The 26,418-nt window shown below is 36.8% G+C and overlaps 1 protein-coding gene and 1 long non-coding RNA gene across 10 annotated transcripts in view; one reads left to right on the forward strand and one right to left on the reverse strand.

The window, feature by feature from the left end:
- The window catches only part of Arhgap15 (Rho GTPase activating protein 15), a 604,300-nt gene that overhangs the window by 231,466 nt on the left and 346,416 nt on the right, over nucleotides 1–26,418 (forward strand). The gene's annotated exons all lie outside the window — the stretch shown is intronic.
- Nucleotides 1,405–26,418, reverse strand: part of LOC147995447 (uncharacterized) — a 153,406-nt gene continuing 128,392 nt past the window's right edge. Inside the window, exons 5-7 of the long non-coding RNA XR_015684308.1 lie at nucleotides 17,166–17,302; nucleotides 6,468–6,590; nucleotides 1,405–1,644 (exon numbers count right to left, since the gene is read on the reverse strand). This is a non-coding gene — a long non-coding RNA (uncharacterized LOC147995447). The remainder of the gene's footprint in view (nucleotides 1,645–6,467; nucleotides 6,591–17,165; nucleotides 17,303–26,418) is intronic.

The raw sequence follows: 26,418 nt of genomic DNA on the forward strand, positions 1-26,418 counted from the left end.
AAGAGAAAAAATTGTGATATATCTTGTTTGGTTAGCGGCATGTTTAACAGTTAGAAATTATAGCTGCACCTGATGTTGTACGTTAGCAGTGAATGCCGTTCGACAGTGATGAAATTAAAGAATGAAGAAGAGATACAAACTACATTTCACAAGCATGATGGGTCTCCAACAATGCCATTTAAATATTATTTGTCACTATTTAAAATGAACCTTTCCCCTTTAAGCTGTGCCATTACGCTCATTTGTCCTGTCACCACTGACAGGCTCTATGACTCACACACAAAAATGGTCATTAGGTACTGCATCTTCCTCTTATTAAGAAAAAAAAAAAGGAAAGAAGGAAAGAAAGAAAGCATTCTGATGCCTCTAAAAGCCTGTAATTATTTTCATCCAAAGAGATAGTGTCGCTCGGAAGGTAATTTAATAACCTTTTGCATGTACCTGGGGAATGCCTCTCCAGGGGACCAAGGTGCAGACTTGCCATTCAGTCGTCAAAACATGACCTTTAATGGTTGCTTGGAGAGAACTTAGTGCTGAATGTTGTACACAGTGCAATGCTAATTCTGCTTTCTAATATATGCAAAATTTAGTTCTTGAGCAATGATCTTTATAAGATGAATTAATATAGGTACTGCTCCAGGAAACAAAAGAAATTGCAAGTGAAACCCTCCCCACCACGCATAATCTTTTATACTTCAGTTTGGAGTAGTTAACAACTTCCATAATACGTGCACAAAAATAGTATGAAATACTCCACAGACTTTACATCCTTTAAGTGAGTGGGTATTTTCTATTCTATATGCTACAGAAACCTAAAACAAGGCTAAAGGAATTTCTTTGATCAGCCTATGTCCCCAAATATGGTACTGGCTACAGTTCCATACAAAAGATAAAAGAACCAGCTCTTTTCAGTATCATCTCCCTGTCTTGTGCCACCTTCTACATGGCTCATTTACATTACTGATGCAGTTCCTGGGTTGTTTTTTTATCAAATTCTTCATGGATTTTTGATGTTACAAAATGACATTTTCAACACCCGCATGGACAAAAGAGGTACAGGCGGTTTCCTGTAGCAGTCAGGTTCACAATTCCTTCTTTTGGTAGTGTGATGTTAGACCCCACCTTATTAGAAATGCTAGGGTTTCACCTCCTACCCCTGACAAGCCATCCGTCAATTTATTAGCACGCTGGTGCCGTAAGCCACTGAATAAGCTATATCAATTCATTTGGGTCTTGCTTTTTTTTTCTTTCTTTCTTTCCTTTTTTCCTTTAAAATGTCTGTAATCCTCAGTTCTGCTCTCTCAACTGGTCAGTATTAAAGATTTATGTAGCACTTTTTTTCATTGCCACACCTGAATATGGATTACTTAAATGGGCTGTAAATAATTCATATCTGGGAATAAGTTTCCATTACTGACCCATGTTGTAATTTAATATACTGTATTGTAGGTTCTACAGTTTCACATTGTTTTCTGTGTGCATTCTGCAGAGAGGCGACAACAGTTTAAGAAAAAGGGGCGAGGTGTTTCTCTAGCTTATTTTCGGGTTCACTCTGGCCTCAAATCAGCAGCAGGGATAAAGGAGGCAGAAACTGCATGCTCTTCTGGAATTTATGGAAATCATTTTTTTAAATCAGCTCTTGACCTGAAACAAAATAAATTGAAAAAGAAATAAATGTGTTAATATCAGTGACTAAAAAAATATCATCTTATGAATTGAGAAATAATCTTGGTTCTCGAACCCAAAGGTTAATCTTCTTGTTTGATACTTGAATATCCCACACACAAAATGCTACAATAGAATTATAATTTATGTGGCAGGCTTGAATGAGGCTACTGGATCAAATACGCAAAATATTAGAGTACAAGCTATTTTTAAAGCACAGGCAAGTGTTTACTCTTAGAAGAGCTTTAAACAACTTAAGATTAAGTTGAGTATAGTAAGAATTAATAATAGATTAATACATTAGAACCTATGAAGACACACAAGATAATGATTTAAAAAGGAATAATTTAAAAAGATGAATTAAAAAGTCGAATCGGAAAAGAAGGCCAGCATAAACTAGGGAAAAACATGCTGAGAATAAAGTCTGTTAGATCTTGAAATAGGAGGAACTGCTAAATAATGCATAGTTTTATTTTTCTATCATTTGCATAAACCTTAAGAGAGTATTTATTTGTGTAAAACTTGATGTATCGAGTAAGGAGAATGAAAAAAAATGGCATTCATTTTGTTTTCATTTTGGTATTTAGGAAAAATATTCCGTTACATATGGACTACTTAGACCTAATCATCTGACTGAATGTGTAGTTTGCCTTGAGCCAGGTTGGAAAGGGCTGGCTGGAGAACACTGCCCTGGTCTTGCTGCCGGCGATGCAGGTTGGCCCAGGCTCTGCTGGGGAGCAGATGGCGAGCCAATGCTTGCAGTCACACTTACCTTCCTTGCTAAATCCATAATCCCTCGCTGGACACGGAGCCAAGGCAGGCTTTGGAGGCAGAAAGGAGGTTACAATCTGGACTTGGGTAGTGACTGCCAGAACTGAGAAAACAGCTCAGAAATTTCAAATGCTTAACAAGTTATCTGTCTTGTCCCTAAGCCAGTGCAGCATTTTTAAAAGTAATTAAGACATGATTGAAAATGTGTATGCCATCTAAATACAAAAATCTTCAAAAATCATCAAAACCAATAATTAAAAGCCACATTTAATGTGACATTATGCAAAAATGCATTTAAAAACGAACTGTACTTTTGTTATCGAAGAGAAATACATTGAGTGGGGAAAACGCAAGAAAGAAGCATTTATAGAAAAGACATTTTATTTTTCTTGTAGAACTGAGTGTTGTAGAAAGGAATATTCTATAAACGCCTGTAAATATGAGTATTTTCCTTCTGTAAGGAAATGTATAGCTATGTAACACTGTATGTATACCTACATATGTTTCTCTTGTTTTAAAATATTAAATGATTAATTAATTTTCTATATATAATACTTATGCATATATATGTATGTTTTTCTATGTGTGGATAGGTTCATTATCAACACAAACATTATAAACCAGGAAGACAAAATAAAAATATTGAGTGGATAGCCAAATTCTAATCATTTATAATAAAAGGGACACTAAGAGCCATCTGTTTAATGTAAAACAACATCAACAACAAAAACCCTAACTGATAAAATGCATATATGTCTAGTATAATAGGGTACTAATATAAAACACAATATGTATAGAATCTCAATATAATCCATTAGGGCAATATTGACTTATCACATCCTGCCTATGTAATAATCTCATACAAGGATCAAAGCCAGTTCTTGTATGATTTGTGCTGGACCACAGGGGTTTTTCCTTTCCTTTTCTCTCTTTCTTTTTTTCTTCTTTTCTTTAAGTTGTTAGTGATCTTAGTGGGTGTTAACAAAATTTCTTCATTTTCTCTACTGAATTTTCATGATTCCACATTCTCTTAGGCAACATTCTTCCTATGCAAATCATTCTTAGGCGTACTCCATTTGAAATCCATTGACTTAAGTAGACTTAAGCTGTCACCAATCCTGTCTCAGCACTCACATTTCCCCAGGGGGCACAGTGCTCTCTGTTGTGCTCTGTGTGCAATGGGGTAACCTGCACTCTCCATTAGTTTCTCACACCGCCATCTTTTTTCTATTGTCTCTCTTGAGGAAGTCATTATTTCACCCTTCTTTATGGTTAAGAAAATCATCCTAATTTCTGTTCTTTATTGGCCTCTTTCCAAATTCATTCCAGTAACTTCTAACACTTAGAACCTTTCCTGATGATACTGTTTTCTTCAGAAATTGACATAAAGAACCAAAGAAGGACATGAGAGCATCGTTCATGGCCTCATCTTGCATTCAAGAAACCAACCCAGACTGAGACATGCATAGGTTAATATTGTAAAGGATACAGAGGAAAGAAACATAAGATATAGTTGTGTCTATACTATAGTGTTCTTCTTAATTTTAAGCTTTTTATTGCCTCTCATTGGAATAAATATGCTCTTAATCATCATGATTTTCCACTCATTACTCATAAGTTTGTTAGGAATATTTCTATAAAACAAGATCTAAAGCGTTTTATCCTTTCATTCCCCAATCTAAAATGATACATTAGATCATGTACAGCTATATAATATTTTTAAATAAGGGATGTTTTATATGCTTTCATAAATTTTTGAATGTTTGGTTCAATATAAATTTTGTTCCCAAGTAAGAGGAAGAAAAGTTTAAAGGTTACTTGTAATGATGCAAAATTGTTGAAAAACCACACTGTTGTTAACATAAATTTTTTTCTATAACAATAATTTTAACGAATGCAGCATATATGACTTTTCATTAAGAGCTGAAGACAATGAGAAATTGCCTTCAGTGTAAGATATATCACTTCCATTTGAGATTTTCAACAAAGACAATATACTCAAAAAAGTTCTAAGTTTTCATCTCAGCCCTCCCATTATAGAAAAATGACAATGTATCTATGTATCTGGGGATCAGTTTCTCTAAGCATATAATAATAGCATACATGTAATGACTTTTAGCGTTTTAATCCCCACAGAACTGTCTATAGCTGTACAAAGCTAAAAACAACGAAAAACAGGTTTCAGAGGTAAATCTAATTGAGCAGAAATAAATAGCACAAAGCAGGTGATGTCTCCAGGCAACCTATGATTTATTACTAAAAAGCAATTCGACAGTACTCAAACCCACTTAACAAGATGAGCATCCATATAGACGTTGAAAGCATTTTTAAAAATTTCATGGCATATTCTGACACAAAATTTGTGATGTTTGTTCATTTGAAATGAAGCCCAAAGAAAGCCATTTTTAAAATATAGAACTCTGGGTATGTCCCATGTATCAGGATGGTGAAATGATAAATACTATTACTGTGATCCATACATAAGTCCTAGATTTGAGGACAATAAAAATATCCTGGATTGTAAAGAATTAGATTCACAATTAATGGAGACCAGTGAGTGGCAGAAGTGAGCGAAACAGCAAGCAAGCAAACAAAAACAAGAATTTGAGGCTGAACAGGAAATCTAGCTCATCAAAGCCCTTAGAAGTGGATTTCTGAGCTTCAGTGAATCTCCTGCTCTTTGATGTGTCGCCGATAAGCAGCAGAGTGGTGTATGCCAATTATGGTGCAGTATATAAAGCTTCCAAGTAAGTATAGTCTTAACCATCAACATTATCACAAACATTATTAATTAAAAGAGACCTCTGCTTTCCTGAAAGGGGTATGATGCTCTGATGGCAAATGACCTATTATAGAATTGGAAACGATGACATTGTCAGAAGTTGTAGCTCTTGGATAGAGCATAAAGCAGAGATCTTGATGTTAATGGTCATGGAAGATTCTGTGTCGCCATCTGTCAGAAATTATTTACCAGTTTTTTTGCTGACCAAATTCCAAATTAAGAAGCTCTATTTCCTGGCATAAATTTACCCTCTATCTTAATTACAAACAGTGTCCATCTTTACTAAGACCTATTAAACCACACAAAGTTTTAAAAGTCTTCAATTGTAATATATTTTAATTGCCTTCTTACTTAAGATGCTCACCATTCTTTGGATTGGATTTTCATTAGAGGTTCCTAAAGAATACTCAGATATTCTTAATCAACTGTAAGCCCTTGTCCTGGGGCTAGCTGCCAAGGAGATCATTCTAAAGTATAAATGGTGTTTTTCTTGTCTGCTTTTAATAACTTCTTTACAAGTCTGCATAGCTATTAGGAAATAAAGTTCAATCTCTTTGTGATACCTTCCAAAGTTCTCCATGATCTGGCCCCTTCTTTATCTCTAACTCTTTATATATTACTGAATCTAAGCTCTGTCCATCCTGAAAGTTCTTTTTTAATACAGATTTTTTTGTTTATGAGAAATTCTATCCCATCTGGCCACATTTCAGAATGTTTTTCCCACCAAACCCTCCCTTAACTTCAACCTCATCACATTTTCCCATCTCCAAGACTGGGTAATATGTCTCACAATCCCTTTAATTGTCACATTTATATGTCAAAGTGAATATTTTCTCTGTCTCTTCTACTAGACCATAAACTCTCAGTTAACGGTTTAGATTTCTTTCCTTCCTACACTCAATGCCATTTTTCTGTGTGAGAGAAAGCATGCCATAGTTGATCACTTTATTCTGGGGCTCTCTGGCATCCTACTCTTAAAGGGTTTTCCCAACTCCTCAGGGTTCCTGCCTTTTCTGGTTTATAAGTGTGGAGTTTCTCAGGGCTCACTCATAAGTTCTATTGCCTTAATATCTACAGTACTCTAGATGTTTTTATTTTGGAGCATGATTAGAAATTCCCCACATGTCTAGATTCAATTCACTCAATCTGACCTTGTCCATAGACCATCAGACCTATTAAAGAGATTATCATTTGATATTACTATTTATCTGTCTACAAGCATGTTAATCAAGTGAGAATATTTGCTCACCTCTGCATTGGAATTCTGTCTCCCACTTCTTATTTTCTACCCAAAGAACACACTATGGAGGGACTCTTGGGTGGTTTGGAGAATGTTACCCAAGTTTTACAACTCAATAAAATCAGCCAGTCTCTGTTAATAAAAAAAATGAAAATTAATGGAACGCATCAGTTTTGGTCTTTCTCAACTTCACAGCCCTGCCCATGCCTTCCTTCTGCGGTACTGCAATGGTCTTTCTCAGCCTCCACAGTTCTCTTCCAATCCCTATGCCTACGTTCTTCAATAATGGCCAGATTGACCATTTAAATATGTGACTGAAATGAAACTGTTCAAAGATGTACATTGGTTTTAATTCTACTTTGAATAAGTTTGTAGGAAATCTTCTTGGCTTACCACGTAGTCCTTTCAAATTCTCTAGCTTATTTTCACCCTGCACTCTCTTTTTTACTTTGTTCTGGCTATACTGCTCTTCTGTTTTCTCAAACAGCTTTTTAGTTTCTCTGGTTCTAAATTTCTTTTTCCTCTCATCAACTTTTCCTACTCACCTCAGCTTAAAGGAGACAGTACTTACTATCACAACACTGTAACAGCTGTCATTGCCACCCATCTCTGTTTATATCCAATATTTTAACTATATTTTCTGAATAACTATGTCATTTTAAGGTTCTACATGACACCTAACCTTCTCATAGAATTCCTTTGGTTTAATCATTAATCAGTTCTTTTGACTCACCTTTTTAAATTCACGGAAATGATAACTTTTCAGCACGTATATCTTGCCGTGCTGTAATTTTGTAATCATCAGCTAGGTCTTAACCAGCAACAGGTTCCACAGCACTTGACAAATAAGTGAAATAACAATTATATGTGAGATTAAATTCAAATTAGTGAATTTTAATATAAAGGATCAATACGTGTGGACTTGGAGATGTTGCATTAACTTTTCCCTCAAATTTAATGATCCCTCATAAAAACAATAAGCAAGTATTACTCCTTTTGACTGCTAGACTGCAGAGAGCTTCACAAAGTAGATAACAAGTCAAGGTAAAACTTGTCTTTCAAATGTTCAGTCCTAGAACTACAAACTGTAGAGGAAGACTAATCAAAAGAAATTAGTGTTCACTTGCTTTCCTAAGGATGACTAGACATCCGAACAGCATACGCTTTAGGGAAATAACCACCATAACCCTCACCTTCATGGCAAACCACCCTCTCTACTTTTGCCTTTACAGTTTTACACCAATGGTATTTTGGGCGCTCACATTAGGACAGGAAACATTTCTCCTTTTTGTTATCGAAGAAATACTTATTAAATACTATGTAGGACACTTAAAACACAGTAAATGTAAATGTAACATTTTCTTTATGTGCTAGTAATAGTATATAATATATTAAGGAAGTGTCAAGCCACAGTAAGAAAAACTGTAGAACAGTTAATTGAATGTACATAGTATAATATCAAAAAGCTTGCCTTTGAAATACATACCTAATTTTACCAGAGAGAGAGGCAGGGGGCAGAGTGGCAGAGAGACGACAGAGAGACAGGGAGACAGACACAGAGACAGAGAATGAATTAAAGCAAAGTACAAAAAAGAAAGAGAAAGAGAAGTATTTAGATGTTCTTTCACAATAGATGTGCTGCTCTAGCATTCTCTGAAGGAGAAAAGCCAACCCACCAGCTGTCAATCACACACAGCTTCTGGTTATAGATGAGAACTTTATTCCCACTTCCCATACTCCAGGCTGGGATTTTTTTTCTAGTTTGAACTTGTACAGGTTTTGATCATGGAAAGAAAACGATTTGACCAAAATATGTTGCACGCTAAAGTAAAACTCTGAAAAATTTCAAAGGTGAGGCCAGTGTTTGTTAAATTTGAGACGGTGGTTTCTGCATAAAAATACAAATTTCTCTATCTAGAAGTTTACAGAATAACTCAAACTGGACTTTAAGCCCACATACATGCTGTCCTCATAATTTGGCACTGTCCTATCTTTTTATTTTGCACTTTCATCTATCTATCTATCTATCTATCTATCTATCTATCTATCTATCTATCTATCTATCTCAATACATAAGTATACATAAGTATAGATACAGACATAAAGATATGTAGTATCTATTAGAATATATGTTTTATATCTATATCTATGTGTTGATATATCTATATCTCTCTAGATATCATTATAGATATATCAATCACACAGGAAATTGATAGAGGGAATGACATGACTCAGTCCCCAAGTGCTTGCACACACACAGATTTTATATTCAATCCCCAGAAGTATGAAACATGCAATCTGACAACAGCAAAACATCAGTGGATTTTGAAGCTAGAACTTCTAGGAGACAAATCTTCAGGCTACTGAAAGTCCTTGTATAGTTTTTTTTTTCTTTCCAGAATACTCACATCAGGCAGCTTTCCCTTGAATACTAGACATCATCTACTTACATAAAAACGTTTATTTAGCTCAGAGTATTGGAGGCTCACTGGTGTAGCGACTTCATCCACTCAGTTGCACTGAGAGCCATAACAATGGTTCTTAGGATAAAATGTGATAAGATTGTGTGAGATGCAGAAATGTCATCTTACATCAGGAGTCAAAGAACTGGCTGCAAAGCCCTGTACAGCTCCTACGACTGAAGGACCACCCTCAAGCCTCCAGCGCTTAAAGGGCCCATCACTTTCCAATATGGTGAAAACCTGTGGCCAGAGTATGGTCACTGTGACAAATACTTGAGGAAAAGAGCTTAAGGAATGGAATGTGTCTGTTGGCTGATGGCTTGCAGGGCACATCAGTTCACCTCATGGAGGCCAGGAAGCAGAGAAAGAAAATGCTTGCCCTAGATGCCATTCTTCATTTTCCCCTTGAAGTCCACTAGCATGGATGGCGCTGCCCACATTCTGAGTGGGTTTACACGCTGTAGAACTCTCGTTGCAAGCATCTTGGTAGTTACATGGCAAGTCTAGCTCACTAACCTCCTCAGCACATCTCAATTGGATTAAAACTAACACGCAAGCCTTTAAAGACATGGGAGTGTCAAACTGCATTCCAGCCACATGACCTCTCTCTGTGTGGTCTGCTATGCAAAACCAAATAATCGTACCCACCTATGAATAAGTTACTCTGGGGAGGAACAACTGCAATTCTGTTTTTGCTATAATGGACAAATGTTCTAAGGATCAATAATAGAACATGTATAAAGTATTAGACCCAATTTAAGGTACTGAAGAGATGGTGTCACAGCCCAGTTTTGATTTTCCAGTTTCTTGTGTTAAAAAGTTCTTTATTCTGTTATTTTAATATTTATATCGAAAATGAGGTTATTTTTATATAAAAATTATGGTAACAGTTTGCTGTCCCTGATATCTTCCTCCCTACCTCCCTACCCTTCCAACCATGCTTCCTCTCTCTCTTTCTTTCTTCAAAAAATGAATAAACAGAGAAAAGACAACAAGGTTAAAACAAAATGAATAAACTAAAAGAAGAAATAGCACCCAAACCATACACACACATATACACACAAAAAAAAACCCCACATATACAAACATATATACAAAACCTCAAAATCAGAGACTGTAATATACAAATAAAAGACCAATAAAGTAAAAAGAAATGCCCAAACAAAGAAATATGAGACAAAAACGCTCTAAAGTTATGTGTCAATTTGTTGCGTGTTGGCGTGATGCCTGCCCTTTGGTGTGATTTGTATACCCAGTAAGACTCTCTTAGAGAAACAAATTTTTCCTTTCAGGATTGTTTTAATTGGAGATAGCTTTGTGGTTGGGAATGGGAGCTTGCATCTCCTTCCCCATTTTGGTGCTGCGACCTTATCTGGGTTGATTCTGTTCAGTCCCTATTCATACAGCCCTAGTCTCTTTGAGTTCATGTCAGCCCAGTTGTGTATAGAGATTTTTTTCCTTAGTGTCTTCTGTCTCTTATTCTGAATAGTTTTTGAGCCCTGAGGGGAAGGCTTTGATGGCCTCATCCCATTTAGGACTAAATGTCTCTAGTCTCTGATGCTCTGCATATTGTCCACTTGTCAGTTTCTATATTACTTACCATGCAGAAGAAAGTTTGTCTGACGATGGCTGAATCTAGTCAACATTTTTCTATCTGTGTAACTTTCAGCCATCTTGTAATGTACAATTTGACATATCCTCCAATGCTTTTCAAATTATCACATATCTTTCCCAAAATTTTCAGAAAGCTTTGTGTGGGGGAGTGTTTTTATCTTCCCTATTAATTATAGCACATTTGTACATGGTACCCTACAGGATGTGTTACATTTCGCTATGGTTAGTTCTTAACTATTCTACCCAAAGCCCATGATTTAAAGGGTTAAACTTCAGTAGCTACTTGGTGCTAATGTGAGGTAAAATATAGGGCCAAAAGAAGTTAGGTCATTGGGCCATTTCTTAAAGAGATATCAATGAGGTAACCTCTTTCCCACTCTACCCCAATGTGTGTAACTTGTGTTCCCTGCCATTTAATACTGACTTGCATAGGTCTAAAGTCTTGAGCTTAACTGGTCATAGTAAGGAATCTCAAAAACTGTGAGTCTTACTAAACCCTTTTCCCTGTAGGTTGATTATCTGCAATATTAGTGACCAAACCAGAAAGTTACTGACACAAGTTTAAATCTGTGTTCTTATAGATTTTATTGTGAAATGTTTTCAAAAAAACAGATCCTTTATATATTCAGAGTAAATAAATTCTTCATAATTATTTTTATATTAAACTATTGTAAATGACTTACCTAATTGTAAATTAATTGTAAATCATTTATCTAATAAGGCATAAATTCTTGCTTAGACAAGATATGAATATTTTTGTTTCAAATAGCTTGAAGCCTATTCTATCTTGCAACTACTTAAGAGTCTATACATTTTGTCTCAGATCAGTTCTGTTATATTTGCATAGTAGAAATTATGATCACAAATTCACCAGATGTAATTTGCAGTTTTGTTAAAGGCTTCATAAGAAAACTAATACAGTTTTACTTTGTGGTTAAAGATATCAATACTAAGGATAATAAGACATTATATTTAAGTAACATGCTGAGTGTTTGTGAGCATTTTATTTTGATTTTTGATTCTTTTTACCTAAGTGCTTAAAATAAAATCCTTACATTTCAGTTTATTATATTTCATTCAATTTGTTTTCAGAAATTGTTTTCAAGTGAAATCAGATACCATAAAAACATCATATTAAAATCTAACTAATAAAATTATTCTTAATTTGTTAATTTTCATTTTAAATGTATGTGTTTTGCCTGCATGTACGTATCATGCATGTCTGGTGCCCACAGAGGACAAAGAGGGCATGGGGTTGCATGGAAATGGAGTTACGGACTTAAGAAAGCCACATGTGGGTGCTGAGAACAGAACCTGGACCATGTCTCTAGCCCCACAAAAAGTATTTTTAAAATTTTAGTTGAAAAAATAATCTTGGTTATATCATAACTTACTTCTTCCAAAAGGCAAAGTACAACGTATAAAGGGTGGCCTAAATATTCTTTGTTTTTGCGTATCTCTGCTCGCCTTCTGTTTACTGGGTTTCTATGGAATATCATTTGTGAAGGCTGTTCATTTTCTTCAAATAATCCCTGGTATTCACCCTCAACCCTAAACATCCTATTGTTAGTATTGCTTTCTGTTTTAAATAGATTGAAATGTGCCAGAGAACACCCCATTACAATTTGAAGTTCCTTACACTTGTCTTCTCTGTCCCCTGGAAAGGAATGGCTGTGTCTGCCCATTTAGCCTCTCTGCTGTTGGTGGAAACTGAGGACAAAAAGTTAATTTTGTTTTATCAGTTCCCTCATATTGGCTGTCAGCAAATTATCACTTCCATCCCTGTGAGGGCAAGACCTCCTGGCCTCGCTGCCCTGGAAAGTCATGTCCTGTGTATCTTCATCATCATTACAACTTCCTCCTTTGTTTGCCACTTTTTCCTTTTTCACCTTCTCGCCTCTCTTTGGCTATTTTATAATCCTCCCAGTTAGAATTTTATGGAACCTGCCTTGCGTATTACTCTTTCTCATTCCTGATTATTTCTGCATTCTCTTGTTTATACTAATTGGCTCCGTTTTTATTTCCAGGATATTTATTACTAAGTGGCATTCATTGCCTTTGGGCAGACATTAATTTATCTTTCAGGATTTTTCATTTTCTCTGTGTCTTTTCTTTATAGATTCCTTCTTGCAACCTCCGTTTCACTCCACCTTTCTCAGACATGTGCGATTCTTGCTGCTGCTTTTTAATGCGCCTTCATATCTGTAATTCATGCTTCATGTATTATTAGCAGGGTTTATAAAATAAACCACTGTATGTTTGTCACAAACTATGTTAATTTGGAGCATCTAAAAATAGGTCTGGATTCACTGTACTGCAATTTGCCATCCTTCTTTATGACCACATTATAGGGCTTAACTAAATAAAAAAATTAGAAAATAATATTGCGAAGTAAAAAGACTATAGAAAATTTATAGACACATGGTCAGAAAGGGAGACTCTATTGGAAGCAAATAACTGAGGTGTATATATATATTTGTATATATATATTATTTATATATGTTTAGATCTTTTGAGGTATTTAATTCCAAAGACCTGATTTTTGTCGTATGAATATGTGAATACTATTCATCTTCATGCTTTTCTATGTGTTTATGGGTTTAAAACTAGATGCACCTTTTTCAAGAAAACCTTTGCAAACATTATAGAATTAAAATACATATGTGCTAAATGAATTTTAGGGCAATATCAAAATCATAACAATGTATTTGGCTATCAAATAGGAACTCAGTGAGTGTCAAGAAACTTCCAGACTTGGCCCTGATTGAAATGGAAGGACAGCAATTTTCAGAGACAACCTTCCACCTCGTACATGAGTAATAACTTCAACAAGACCAGTATCGGACCCTGAAGTTTGAAATCAATGTGTATTTTGCTAAGAGTTGGAATTTCCTGATTAGTAGGACTCACAGGCCAATGAAAGGGAAGAAGTAACAGTGTCAGGTCTGATTGGAAGGACAACTCTGCTAGAAATCAGGGCTGTGGCCTGAGGCAGTACATTCTCACAGGGTTGCATATTATTAATAATGATGATTAGCTAGAAAGAAGCCTAGAGTCATTTATAGGAAAGGATCTGTAGGCAAAAGACTTTGCCAAAAACCAAGGAGTAAGTAGCACCTAATTTTTTCCACAGAATAAAGCCAGTAGCTGAATTAGAATACCCCTTTCTAGTCACCTTGCATTCTGATAGTGTCCAGTTTGCATTAACTTTTGAGATAACTAAAACCTGTAATAGTTAGTGAGTTGTGGTTAATCGTTCAACGAACAGAATACATATGGGCAGTGAATAAAATAAATGTGGCTGAATATTGAATTAATTTTAAGGACATAAATGATATAACACACAACTAGTAAGTCCCCCAAAACAAAGAAAAATGCCCACACAGTCATGTAAAATGAGCACCAATGGTAGTAAATTCTAAAAATGGCAGAATTTGGTTCTAAATCAAATACAATTTGCACATTTACATACCATATAAGAAAGCATAACTATGCTCATAGTATATTGTTCAGTTCATCTGCATAATCTAATTCAGTGACACTTAGGCTCTACAAATAGTATTCACTATCAGATTTTATCTCTTCTTATCCTAAATTGCAGTTTTATGAACTATAGAGCATCTCAGAGAGAGACTGTAAATATCATAAATATTATGCCAATTTTTCTGTAAAATGGAAATTCATGTAAATTTTCTATCTTCATTTTCTAACAAAAACTAAAAGTAGCTTGACCTTGCAGCTCAAGTGTATTTATGTGTGTTTTAATTACAAAAAAATGTAATACTTAAAAATCTTCAGTTTATTTAAAACTACACATACTCATTTTGATAAGGTCAAACAATGTACATTTTAAACATACCGGTTTGGTCCAAGCAACATATTAAATTTCCAAAATAACGGCAAGTCTAACTGAGAAGTTAGCAATGTGGGCCTTTGATTCAGAGACACCAGATACTCTCCATACAAGCTACGTTAAACCAATATGCCCCTCAGCTATGCTAACTCTGTTGGGGTATACTGAAGGAATTCTAGACCAAGATCTGCTGCCTTAATATTCTATGCAGTATCACAGCAATTGCACAGCCTTTCCCAAGCCTATGCTACATATCATCGTTCATATTACATTTTTATAATTTAGTTCCCAGAAATCAAATTTCCAGGAAGTCACATAATTTCCCCAGTATTCAACTAACGAATGTTAATGTTGGATTAGATTCCAAATCACCTGTCATGGCCTGAAACCGAGTCTCATTTCCAAGGAGGCATCACAACTGTCATCAGGGAAAGGAAATCAACAAACAGAAAAGAGGCTTTGAACAAATTATTCTTACTGTAAACAGCTGCATCATTTTGTCCACCAAAAGAGGAGCTACTTAGACCACAAATAGCAACAATTCAGAGGGTAAGCAACAAATAGACTTCTGTAAAGATATCAGTTTTCTCCTGATCTGTTTAGTTCTTGTTTCTCCATTAATACTAAATTATTGTCTTACTGAATCACTTAGGATTCCTGCATATTACATCTTAATTTTCATTTCCCCAGTTTCAAGACTCATGTTAGTAATAATTATTTGTTGGACCCTTCTAATAATTTGACCTAAGTGTCATGTGTTTTATAAGATAACAATTATTCCTTTCTAAAACTGTTTTATATATATATATATATATATATATATATATATATATATATATCACCATAGTGAGAATCTTTTACTCCAATGAGCATTTCTCAGGAGAGAGGTCAAGTCAAGCACAAAGGGTAGATACACTAACTTTCAAGTTATTTTTCTGAGTGGTAATCCCTAATATATCATGCAAACATATTATTTCTGTTCATTTATTTTAAAAGTATCAATCTATATTTATATTATGCTATTATTAAGAATAGACCCTAAGTCTTCCCATTCTAGACAATCTCTCTACCATTGTATTTCCCTTCCAGACCTATTGTTACTGTTGTTATTGTTATTATCATTATTATTGTTGTTTTTGTTGTTATACTTTTTACTTTGAGAGAGGATCTTCCAGGCAGGCCTTGAACTTATGATACTTTCAGTCTCCTGAGAATATAGGATTATAATAACCTACTCTAAACCTTGTCTCACATTTATTCTTTCCTTTCCCATTTCCCACATTAAAAGTTGAATGATTACTGTTTTCGATTTAAATTGGTTATACAATGCAAGAGGTCTTGTTTCATTATCATTAACTGCTATTTTGAGTATCTCTATCCAGTTTGCTCTGAAGATATCTCTTATTTAATTTGTGAGATGAGGTTGTTATGACTTATTTCAATGTTATTTCTTGACGTTTTTCATTGTTGTTTGGCATTACAGAGACCTAACATTTAGATTGGCTTCTGACAAATTATGCTGTTGTGTGAGCACAATATTTCAAACGTGCTTTGAAAATATCTGAAAGACATGTCACACCGCAGGTCAGTTGATCGGGGCCTCCATAGTGAAACAGTGAAGAAAAATGCTATGTGTGTTCTTTAACAACCATGGGTTTGAGGGAGAGGCCATGCCAGTGTATTCTTTGTATCATCTATCAGTCAATTGATAGATAGAAATACTCTGAGAGTCCCCAAAGAATTGAAGGAGTCTTTGGATCTAACAAATCCAAAAAACATTTTTTTACTGAACTTAAACTATTGTGAGAATTAAATTAGCACTTAGAAATGGAAACACACACTCACACACACACATACACTCATACACACATGTGTGTGATATAGATATAGAGATTATATCTTATCTATATACCATCTATCTATCTATCTATCTACCTATCTATCTATATCTATTAATCTACCTATTAAACCATCTATTTGCCTTTCCTCTCCAGCCTTGTACCTATCTCCCCCCACCCCACCCTGTCTCACCCAAATATGAGAGAAATTGACCTGGATTCAGTTTGATCTATATAGCAATCTTCAATTAGTAGGATTGCAGATAGATGACTTTACACCCTTCTTTTCAGAAACCCTTTTATGTACTTAGCCGCCAGTCCTCAGGCCTTACTTGCTAAGCACTGCTATTATCTCTTAAAGATGAGGAAACATAGAGGTGATAATGCACAGCAAATATGCCGCAGAGGCAGCAGAATTTTCCTACAATTACATAGCATTGAATTTAGTGTCAGAAGCAGGACTTAACCCAGGACCGATGTTTCAATAATCCATGCACTTAGTGCTTGAGCCCATTGCCTTACGTCATTGGATGACAGACACAGTAACATTTGATGCATGCTAAAATAGCGAGAATGTTTATTGCTGTTCTAGGAAAGCCTTGGAGAACCACACCCCATTTGAGTATGGCATTAAAGAAGGACTAGAGAAGGCAGACAGTGCCTAGATTAAAGTGTCCTCCCATGAAGTTAAAGATGATTTTCCGTTTTAGATTAACATAATAAAGTTCTCCTACGTCTCCAGAGGGAAGACCAAATACAATTAGACTTGAGTTGTTCGTGAACAAAAAATTTGAAGGAGTCTTGGGATCTAAAATAGTTGCAAAACTATTTTACTCAGTTTAAACTATTATTAGATTTATGGGTAGCGCTTAGAAATAAACCCATACCAATAAATCCTAAATGCTATGTATCTGTTCGGTAAAACTGCCCTGTTACTCACATGTAAGTAGGTATGTAACTGTTACGTCCTAAACAGTCGGCAGAGAACATTGCAAAGCCGGTGGACGGACGCCATTTTGATGGGTGGGATGCACGCCATGCATAAGGAAGAGCACGTTTCCCAAAGGGAACATCATCCTAGGGTAAAAAAAGTAAAAAGCGTGTAAGTGTGCCATGGGTGAATTATGGGATAGTTTTCCCGGAATGGATCTCTATGCTTTAGAGCTGAGTGTAGAAATCGATTCTTCCCAGCTTCCCATTCCTTCTTCCCACAGTTGTCTCACCCTCTGTCCCTAGGCAGAGATGGTCCCATTCTGACCCTTCTTCGGGCAAAAAGAGGAGTTTTTACATATCCGTGCTAGAAAAAGCTACGACTTTGCTATGATCCTTCTTGAAAGAGGCACCCCCCCGCCCCGTCATTCAAATTACTCTTCCAGGACAGGTAGCGGGGCTTTTCCACGTAACACTTAAAACGATTTTCCCATGTTCGATGTGGGCGAAAGCCACACATCAGAATAGAGAGACAAGCAGTAGATCCGGCATGCTCCCTTTGTATGTCCGAGTCACCAGCGTATCTGGATTTATAACGCAAAGCAACAAGCAAACACTCGTTTACACCAAGGGAAAGTTTTGTGGCTGTGTTGGTCATAGGCACAGAGAGTCCTTCTGTAATGAGACGCACACTGATACCGAGCATAACATGCCCTTCAAAACAAGCGCTTGCTGAATTGCTTCAAGTCTATTACAGTGTTCTTATTACATTACTGCATAATATTGTACTGTTAGGATCCTTCAGGCATCAATCCTCTCTACCTGTTGATCTACAGAAATGTCCTCCCCTACACTTTTCAGTTCTCATCCTGCCGTTCCTCCCCAGAGCCCTATTAAATCTAAATATCCCAAATTCTTTTCCGTGACTTTTACGGCCTGAAAGTAAGTAATCTGATTGGTGATGAAAACTCAGAACAACACGGCCTGAGTACCTAGGGAATCCGTTCTGCCAAGCACTTGAGGACTAAGAAAAACATACTCTCACGTATACGGGGTATAAGGGGGAACTGTGCGGCTCGCTGGGTGTTAGAACAACAGTGGGGGAGTTTGTGATGGTGGCGTGCTTGAAGACACGGCCTCCCTGAAAGCCCCAGTGATTTAGTCATGAAATCTTAGCCTCCTCTGTGAATGTGAGAGATGCAGTTTCCTAACAAAGGAACAGGCTGTGCATGAGGTTTAATGCACAGAGAGCAGACTGACCCACTGATAACACAGCCCTTGGGTGAACGTTTCCTCTGAAAACTCCTATCAATGCTACAATACCAAGGAGTTCCTATGGAAAACTAGCAACAGGGCAACGCCAACTAAGAACTCAGCAGCTGCGAACATTATGTTGCCTTTCCTGGTAATGGGTGTTTTCCATGCTTTGGAAAGGAGAAAACTTTAAAAAGGAAGCAGCAAATGGGGACAGTCTCATATTTAAAATTAATATGAAAGACTAAAACAAGTAGACTACAACCCCCACACCTAACACAGCCATCCGTGCTCATGACTATTTTGTGGTCTGCCTTCCTCTGCCACTCTTATTTGGTTGTAATCAGGAGTGATGTTTAGGATGACGCCTGCAGATACTCCTCCTTGATATCATTTAACGTTTTATTTATCTTAATTGATTCTGTGACAAATTTTGAATAATCTAACTACAGGAGAGTAAGCGGAAACTTCTGTTTTCTTTTTTTCTGGCATGGGGTTCGCTACGTTGCCTAGGCTGATTTCAAACTTGAGAGCTGATACGAGCCTCCTGCCCTAAGTTCCTAAGTTAAGACTATAAACAGGTACCGCACACCCCACTTAAATTGAAGCATTTTAAACAAGATATAAATTGAAAAGTAGAAAATAAAGTGAGAGTTTCTTATCAATCTGAAAGAACAAGAAAAATCAATAAATTTCCTATTTCCTGAAAAATCTTCTATTCCTGCGCTGTGTTACCATTGGCTAGACATGACCGGGCTATTTGGACAGCCTATTGATGGCAACCTTTGCTGACTAATGACTGTGTCGGTCAGGTTTCGTCTATAGATCAACACCTGCGACCTACTTCGTTGTTTGGCTTAGAGTGATTGATGACAGGAAGAAAACTTCCCAACTCCTGATCCTGAACGTGAGGCTTTTCTGGGCCATAAACAAAGGCTATTCACTTTCATTAACTTGGTGTTTTGAAGTGAGGTGTAGGTGGTCAGACCTAGAATGCATGGAGTATGTTATGAAAATGAGCGTGAGCTACGGAGGGAGAACAGAAAGAATCAGGAAAGTCCTGTCATAATTATGCTATTGATGACGACTAGGCCACAGGAAATGCACCAATATTACAACAAGTTTTAAGTTTTGCACTTAAGAGTGGACTTGCTCCCAATTTCTTCTATCAGTCTCCCAATCCTATGGGTTCTTCTGAGCTTTAAAAACGATAAGCCTTGGTTGAATATTTTGAGATGCTGAATTTTCAATTTTACAAAACGTACCCTCCCATTCTTCAAAAGCATCCTTCTCTCCTTCGTTAGATCACATGCATACGCTGAAGGGCTAGCTAGCCAAACACCAGCACTACCTTTTGAACTGTTGGCAGTGCAAACACTTTCCTGTAAAGTTTCTGAAATGTTTTGTGCTGCAAGTAAGAAGAGCATCAAGGAAAATTTCTGCCTTGAAGGTGGGGGCTTTGTTCCCGTGTGGAGGAAGCTCAAGTTCAGATGCCATCCACAAGCTCAATCTGTATTTCCTTTGCTGTTCTGTGTTCATGTTACCTCTCGGCAGGTCTCAGTCAGTTCCCAGCTATGGATCCAGGATGGTAACGCATGGGACCGAGCCCATTAGCCTTTCTGCTCTGAATTCTTCTTCTGAACACACAGTTTATAATGTCTTGCTTAATGCCTTAAGGAAAAGAGAGACGTAGTCTCAAAACAAAAATCAATGAAAACTTTGACTCACTTAAGAGTATCATTTTAGCTAGCTTTTCAGTGTCTTATTATATACCACTCTCTACCAGTTCTGCTAGAAGTAGAAACATTGATGGATGCATCTGATCTTTTTCCTTTCCACTGCTACCCTGTAGCAAAGATTCTAAAGAGAAAATAAGGCCCCCAAAGTCAGAGGCTTGAGGGAAGTGGAGAAATCAAGGACTTGAGTTATTTCCACGGATTGAATAATCAATCTGGGAAGTATTGAAAGTTGACTCTATGGGAGAAATGCTGTAGATGAATGTTACAGTGTGCAAGCTGATAAAATGAAAGTGCTGAAGGGAACAGGCACACTCTTTACTTCTTGATGGTACACATAACAGCATAACAGCTTGGAACTGGGGAGTTCCTGGGTCCTCTTTTGTTTTTATTTTGCTTTTTACTAGAAAGGAGATTTCACATTTTGCAAAGTCAAGCACAAATGTTGACGTTCTACTACCTTAAGTTTGCATGCCTCTGTAAAAGAATAAATGAATGCTTCCTTCTGTATACATCTCATTGCAAAAAGGAGGGTAGAACCCTCGCTTTGTGGTCAAAGAAAAGGAGCTCTTTCTCTAGGCACACACTTTGCCTGTCCCTTCTCATCACCTCTGTAGTTGGATTCATGGTTAAATGATCCGCACTAGCAGTCACAGTAGGCTTTTCCAGACACCATATAAAATGTTCCAAAGTGGCATTTTTTGCATGATTCACTTTTCTTTTTGCATGTGTCTTGAAAAAGTATTCAAATTAACTAGTATTAACCTTTATTCTTTTATCCATATACAAAGATATTATCAAATTTTGAAAAGTGTAAATAATAAAAATTGTAATAATAATTAAGTTAAAATGAAGGAATCTTATATATTAAGATTTCATTCTTTAGAGTAAATAGACCTTAAAGTGCTTAAGTAGAAAAAAATGTGTTTTTTTTTCTCAAAGAAAAAGGACAGGGGGAGCTGGAGAGATGGCTCAAATTGTGGTTCATGATAACCCATTCCAGGGGATCTGGCACTTTCTTATTCACATAAAAACACTCATATAGGGATAAAATAAAATGAATATGTAAAATAAAAATTTAAACAGAAGCAAGCCAATACAAATAGGTGAGATTTAAATAGATTTTTATTCAGTATCTAATAAACAGAAATTTATCGTGCTGGATGGTCATTTTAGATCTTCAAAGTACTCAGTGTAATAGAATAAGGAGAGTAAAACTGCCCACTCAGTAACCTTCTTTAGTAGTTAGGAGGGACCATATAGGAAAAAAAAACTAATAGAAGAAGATATGACTGCGTCAGACCCATAGTTATATCTCTCAGATATAATCTAATTTAAAATCTGAATACGTATTATATTATAAACAAAATAGACCATGTAGATTGATACTGAGCACTAATGTATTCTACTGACATGTTAGTATTGTTTATTATTGGCCTCTCACTTAATCGCCTCAAAGTAACAATGTGGCATAATAATAAATTTATAGTTTCTAGGAATAATGAAAATTGTGATAGGCACATCCAAACAAGTGGCAGCTGACCAGATTCACATCTGTCACATGTTCCCTCTGTTTAAACCTTCTGTTCTCAAGATGAGCTCTTTCATCTACAAACTCTACTATCCCGATGACGAATGACCAATGGCTGGACTCATGACGCTCAGATAGGAATTTTCTCTGGGGAAGTCAAGCCGATCGGGGAGTGAAGGACTGAAGAGGAGGTGGAAGACATTCAGACATTTTTGCTTGACGCACAGTGTGAATCGTGGCTCTGAACACTTAGGGAAAGCAGCCTCTCCGAGTAACACACATGACAAAACGAGGACCTCCTGAGTCCTAGGAGATCAGCATCTCCCTGTGTGAGTGGTGTGGCATCGTCACGCTCCTCCTCTTCTGAAAACTCTTGAACGCCACTTGAGGTAGTTTGCATTTATTTCAAAGTAGTCTAGCTCATCGCACAGAGATGTTTTTGTACAAATTCTGAATTTTTCAGTGTGTGAGATGCCTACTGGGGTGCTTGGCGCTGCTGCAGTTTTAAGGTGTACTTCAGATTTATATCTCCCCAGATGATTATATTTTCCTGGGGAATGATGATGCGTTCCCGCCAGCTTTGACTTCTCACATTGCCTCTACACTCTCATCTTATTGGATGCTTGCCATCAGTATTAAATTGTTTTAATCCTGATTTTTCCCCCCCAACTTATTGCTGCTTTGCAGTTGGCGCTGATTCTTATGCCCCTTGAAAGGTACTTGTGTGGCAAAGATTGAAAAAAATTTGGCAGTTGCTGTCAGGGTTAATGTAGAAAAATAAATCTCTTATATTGCCAGTTTGGACTTAGTTTTCATTTTTAATGGCCCCAACAGATGTTAGAGGAATCCTCTACTTCCTGCACACTTCCATTTTTACAGCTGGTGCTGCTTGACTGGTTCTTGACTTTGGGTGAGCGGTTCCTGGGTGTTTACACAGTGATTTACAGACTCTCTTGTAGACTATGGCCATCCTTGTCATTCACAATTTATCCTGAAAGGAATTGAAATCCGTCAATGGATCCCCTAGCAAATGTTACTCTGTGCAGGACTTTCCTAGAAATTGATTTTTCGCCCTCATGTGGTAATGTGAAAAGTTAGAAATAGAAAACAACAACAACGATGATGATGATGATGATGATGATGATGATAAAATGGAGAAGTACAATGTCATTAATGAACAATAAATCAGGAAATCTGTCTTTATTCGTTTCTCCTTTCATAGATTTTTGCATTCTTTTTTTTTCCCAAAACACTCATACTACTTTGGGTCTGAGTGACACAGACCTCTTGAACCTCTCCTCCTTCTCTCTCCTTTAGTTCTCAGCCTCAGTGGTCCATTTCATCCACTGCACTCATTCCTTAAGACTCTTGTGACAAAGTACCAAAGTAACGACTTCATGTTTCACAGTTGTAGAAGCTAAGAGTCCAAATCAGGGCGTCTCCAGAGTTGTATTTCTTCTGAACCCCAAATATTTCCATCTTCTAATTCAATATAGGACCTAGCAAGGTGAACGTTTGCCTTGTGCAGCTGTAGAACTCAAACTCTGGCTACCAGTGTCACAAGACACAATGTGGGTCTTGGTATCATCTTTCTGGGTGTCTCTGTTCATCCAAATTGCCCGCCTCTGATAAGATAGTAGCTGCATTAAGGCACCCCACACGGGCCTTATCTTAACTTGATTACTTCCACAAAGGATTTCCAAATAAAGCCATTTTGTGAGTTGAGGAATTTAATGTGTCTTTGTAAGGAAGGGACATAAGACAATCCGCAATGCCATTTAAGAACCAACTCTTTCCCATACTTACTACTGGCTTCCGAAAAGAAGAATGACAGCTTTTATCTACGAGGAGGACTGTGCAGGGATAGGAATGTCATGTGACTGCTCTTCTGTCTGCCCTTGGACAGCACCATTTACATATATCCTTGTCTCACGGTTTCCATAGAAAGGTAGCATCTGATGCAAGTCACTAACCCACAAGGATGTGCTTAAACGTGTCATTTTGAATAAGACCTTCCCGACTAGTCCCTTAGTGAATTAAGTAGGATTTATTTGGCAAATATCTCAACTTGAAGAATGACGAACTAAGCTAAGCTATCAAGCACCGTGAGAAACAAAATGATCCCATATCAGCGACGCCAGCCATACCTTTTTCTAAATTGTGTTAAATAGCCCTGTACAGGGTTACAAGGATACTAAGAAAGTTCACATTTTGTTGTCCTTGGTGGCGCTGATGGTGGCTGTGCAGCATTTACATGTGCCTGTGTCACCATTTATGTACACTCGGAGTTGAATGCTCAGAGCTATGTGTCTTCCTCTGTCACACTTCCCTTTAAATGCTTTCACTGAACCCAGTGTCTGCAGATGGGCTAAACGGGCTGGCCAGCATGCTCCAGGGGTCTTTCTTTCTCCACAGTCTGGCATTGTCCAGTAGACCAGCTCTTTCTGTGGATACTGAGGATCCAACCTCAGACCCCTATGCTTTCTCAGCAAATGCTTTATACACTGAGCCTTCTTTGACCAGCCTGTAAAGGGCTTTATCAACCCACAATGCCCTGTACCAATAATCAATAATGATTTCTAAAAGTTTGATTAATCTGAGAGAAAAAAAAGACAGACCACATTTGAGGGAAAGGCTTTAAAGTCAGAACTACTGGAGTATTTACCTAAGATATCTCCAAAGTTTTCTTTCAATAAGACTTTATGGTTATCACTTTCCTTCCTATTAATATTTCTATATCTTTATGAAAATTGAAGACAATAGATCCTTTTCTTCAAGCAGATTATCTTAGCTTATTTCCATCAGTGGAAGATGGCAATACTTTCAAAAGTCCTAGCTAAAATAAGAGCAAGCTACTAATAAAAAACATTTTGAAGTTATTCATGCAACTAAAATTAGAACATTTTAATATCAAAAGAACTATATTTGCAAATCTTTACTACATGATTAAGCTACTGTAACCTTGTTACTGGTCAACTCATCTACCTTACACATATTTTTCTTATAGGTAGTTTTGACAAACATAGAAAATACATGCCAGATCACATGTGTCACATAGTCTATGGTCTGACATACTTACAGTTAGTTCTAAAGGGGTTCTATGACTGGTTGATTTGATATGATAATAAAAAGTTGATTCATACAAGTATAGAGATAAAATAAGTAAACCTCAATGGTCCAGAAAAAGAACCACTGAATAAAATTTAGTTTTAGCAAATATATATATATATGCTAAATCACTTGCACTGATATCAAACAGACCATGCCATGCTCACATATAGCTGGCAAAACAAGGGCATCACATGGTGAGTTATTAAGCAAATTACAGTGGGAAAATCTGATGAGACAGGATTCTGGAGGCAGGAATGAGGTAATGCTTCAGTGTGGATACTGAAATCTTTATAACTATTAAAATGAGGAGGCAGTTTTGGAGAGAAAATTAAATCTGAGAGACCCTGCTACACCTCTGAGGGGCCACACTGTAAAGTCCTTAGCATCCCCCTTAGGCAAATGGCAGCTCCTCCCTAGGCTGGCTGTCCCTCTGCATGAAAGACAATGTAGGAAATACACTTCAGAGTTTTATTAAAACAGCAGCAACAACAAAAGACACATCCAGGATATTTAAGCCCATGCCTGTTGGAATTTTTTTTTACATTGATTTTTTTTTTCTGAATTGATGGAGATAAAAAGATCAGCCTGTCAGCTTGCTGGCATGAAGTTGTAGTGTTTAGGGTTTGTTTTGCCTTTTTGCAAGATTGGTCCACAAGAACTTTAAAAGGAGAAAAAGACGATGCAATTTAAATACGTTAGAAACGTATGTCCCATCTGTTTGCGTTTCATTTTTAGAATAAGGTTTTCATACCTTCTTTTATTTTTACATTCTATGATACCACACTATAATGTTGGCCACCTCAGAGACAACTAAATTAGCTATCCTGACCATATGGAAAGGAAAAGCTTACCAGCTAAGGAAACAAATTTAACTCAGGCAAAAAGGCCTATGTGTTTCAGAGCTGGGGGGAAAACGCGTTGCTAAGAACATAGTGGGGACTATAGCCCACCTGCATAAGTAAAATTCGAAGAGATTTGGATATCCCCAAATAGTTTCTCTTTTCTTGGCATCGATCAGGAATTACCCATGTTTAAAGAGCCCTTCTGTTGAAGGCTGTCATCTGGATGTATTTGTAAGTAAATTCACAATCAAAGACATAAAAGGGCATCTATTTCTGTCTCTGCCTCTAAGAAGAAGTGAACCAGAGCTTCTCTAGCTAGAAAATATCCCATTATGGGAAAAAAATGGCTCAACACGCTTCACAAAAGAAAACTTTCCCCTAATATCAATTCTTTGGAAAATTGAATAAGACATCCCTTTGTGAAAGACATTTTATTTCATTTCTCCAAATGTCAATAGTGTCGAGCATTTGATAGAAACCCTAGGAAACCATTTCATTTTACCTGGAGAGCAAAGTCTTATAAATTCACATACAAAATTGATGACTGCTCCCGAAATCTACCAATCTTAGGTTTTCATATCAGCCACCGGAAGGGAATGGAGCTCATAGAGGTAAAGCACATGTTTTCTGACCACAGAAGAGAAGAGAAGCGTCTGCTTGATTCAGGACCACTTCAAGTTGACATGTGCAGTTATTTACAATGAATAAAAGTATCAGTTATGTGTACAATCTATGAAGACTTGGTAAATACATTGGTTGGGAAGCTTCAATGCACACACGGTTACTGAA

The sequence above is a fragment of the Rattus norvegicus genome, chromosome 3, assembly GCF_021556685.1.
Source record: "Rattus norvegicus strain SHRSP/BbbUtx chromosome 3, alternate assembly SHRSP_T2T, whole genome shotgun sequence".
NCBI lineage: Eukaryota > Metazoa > Chordata > Mammalia > Rodentia > Muridae > Rattus > Rattus norvegicus.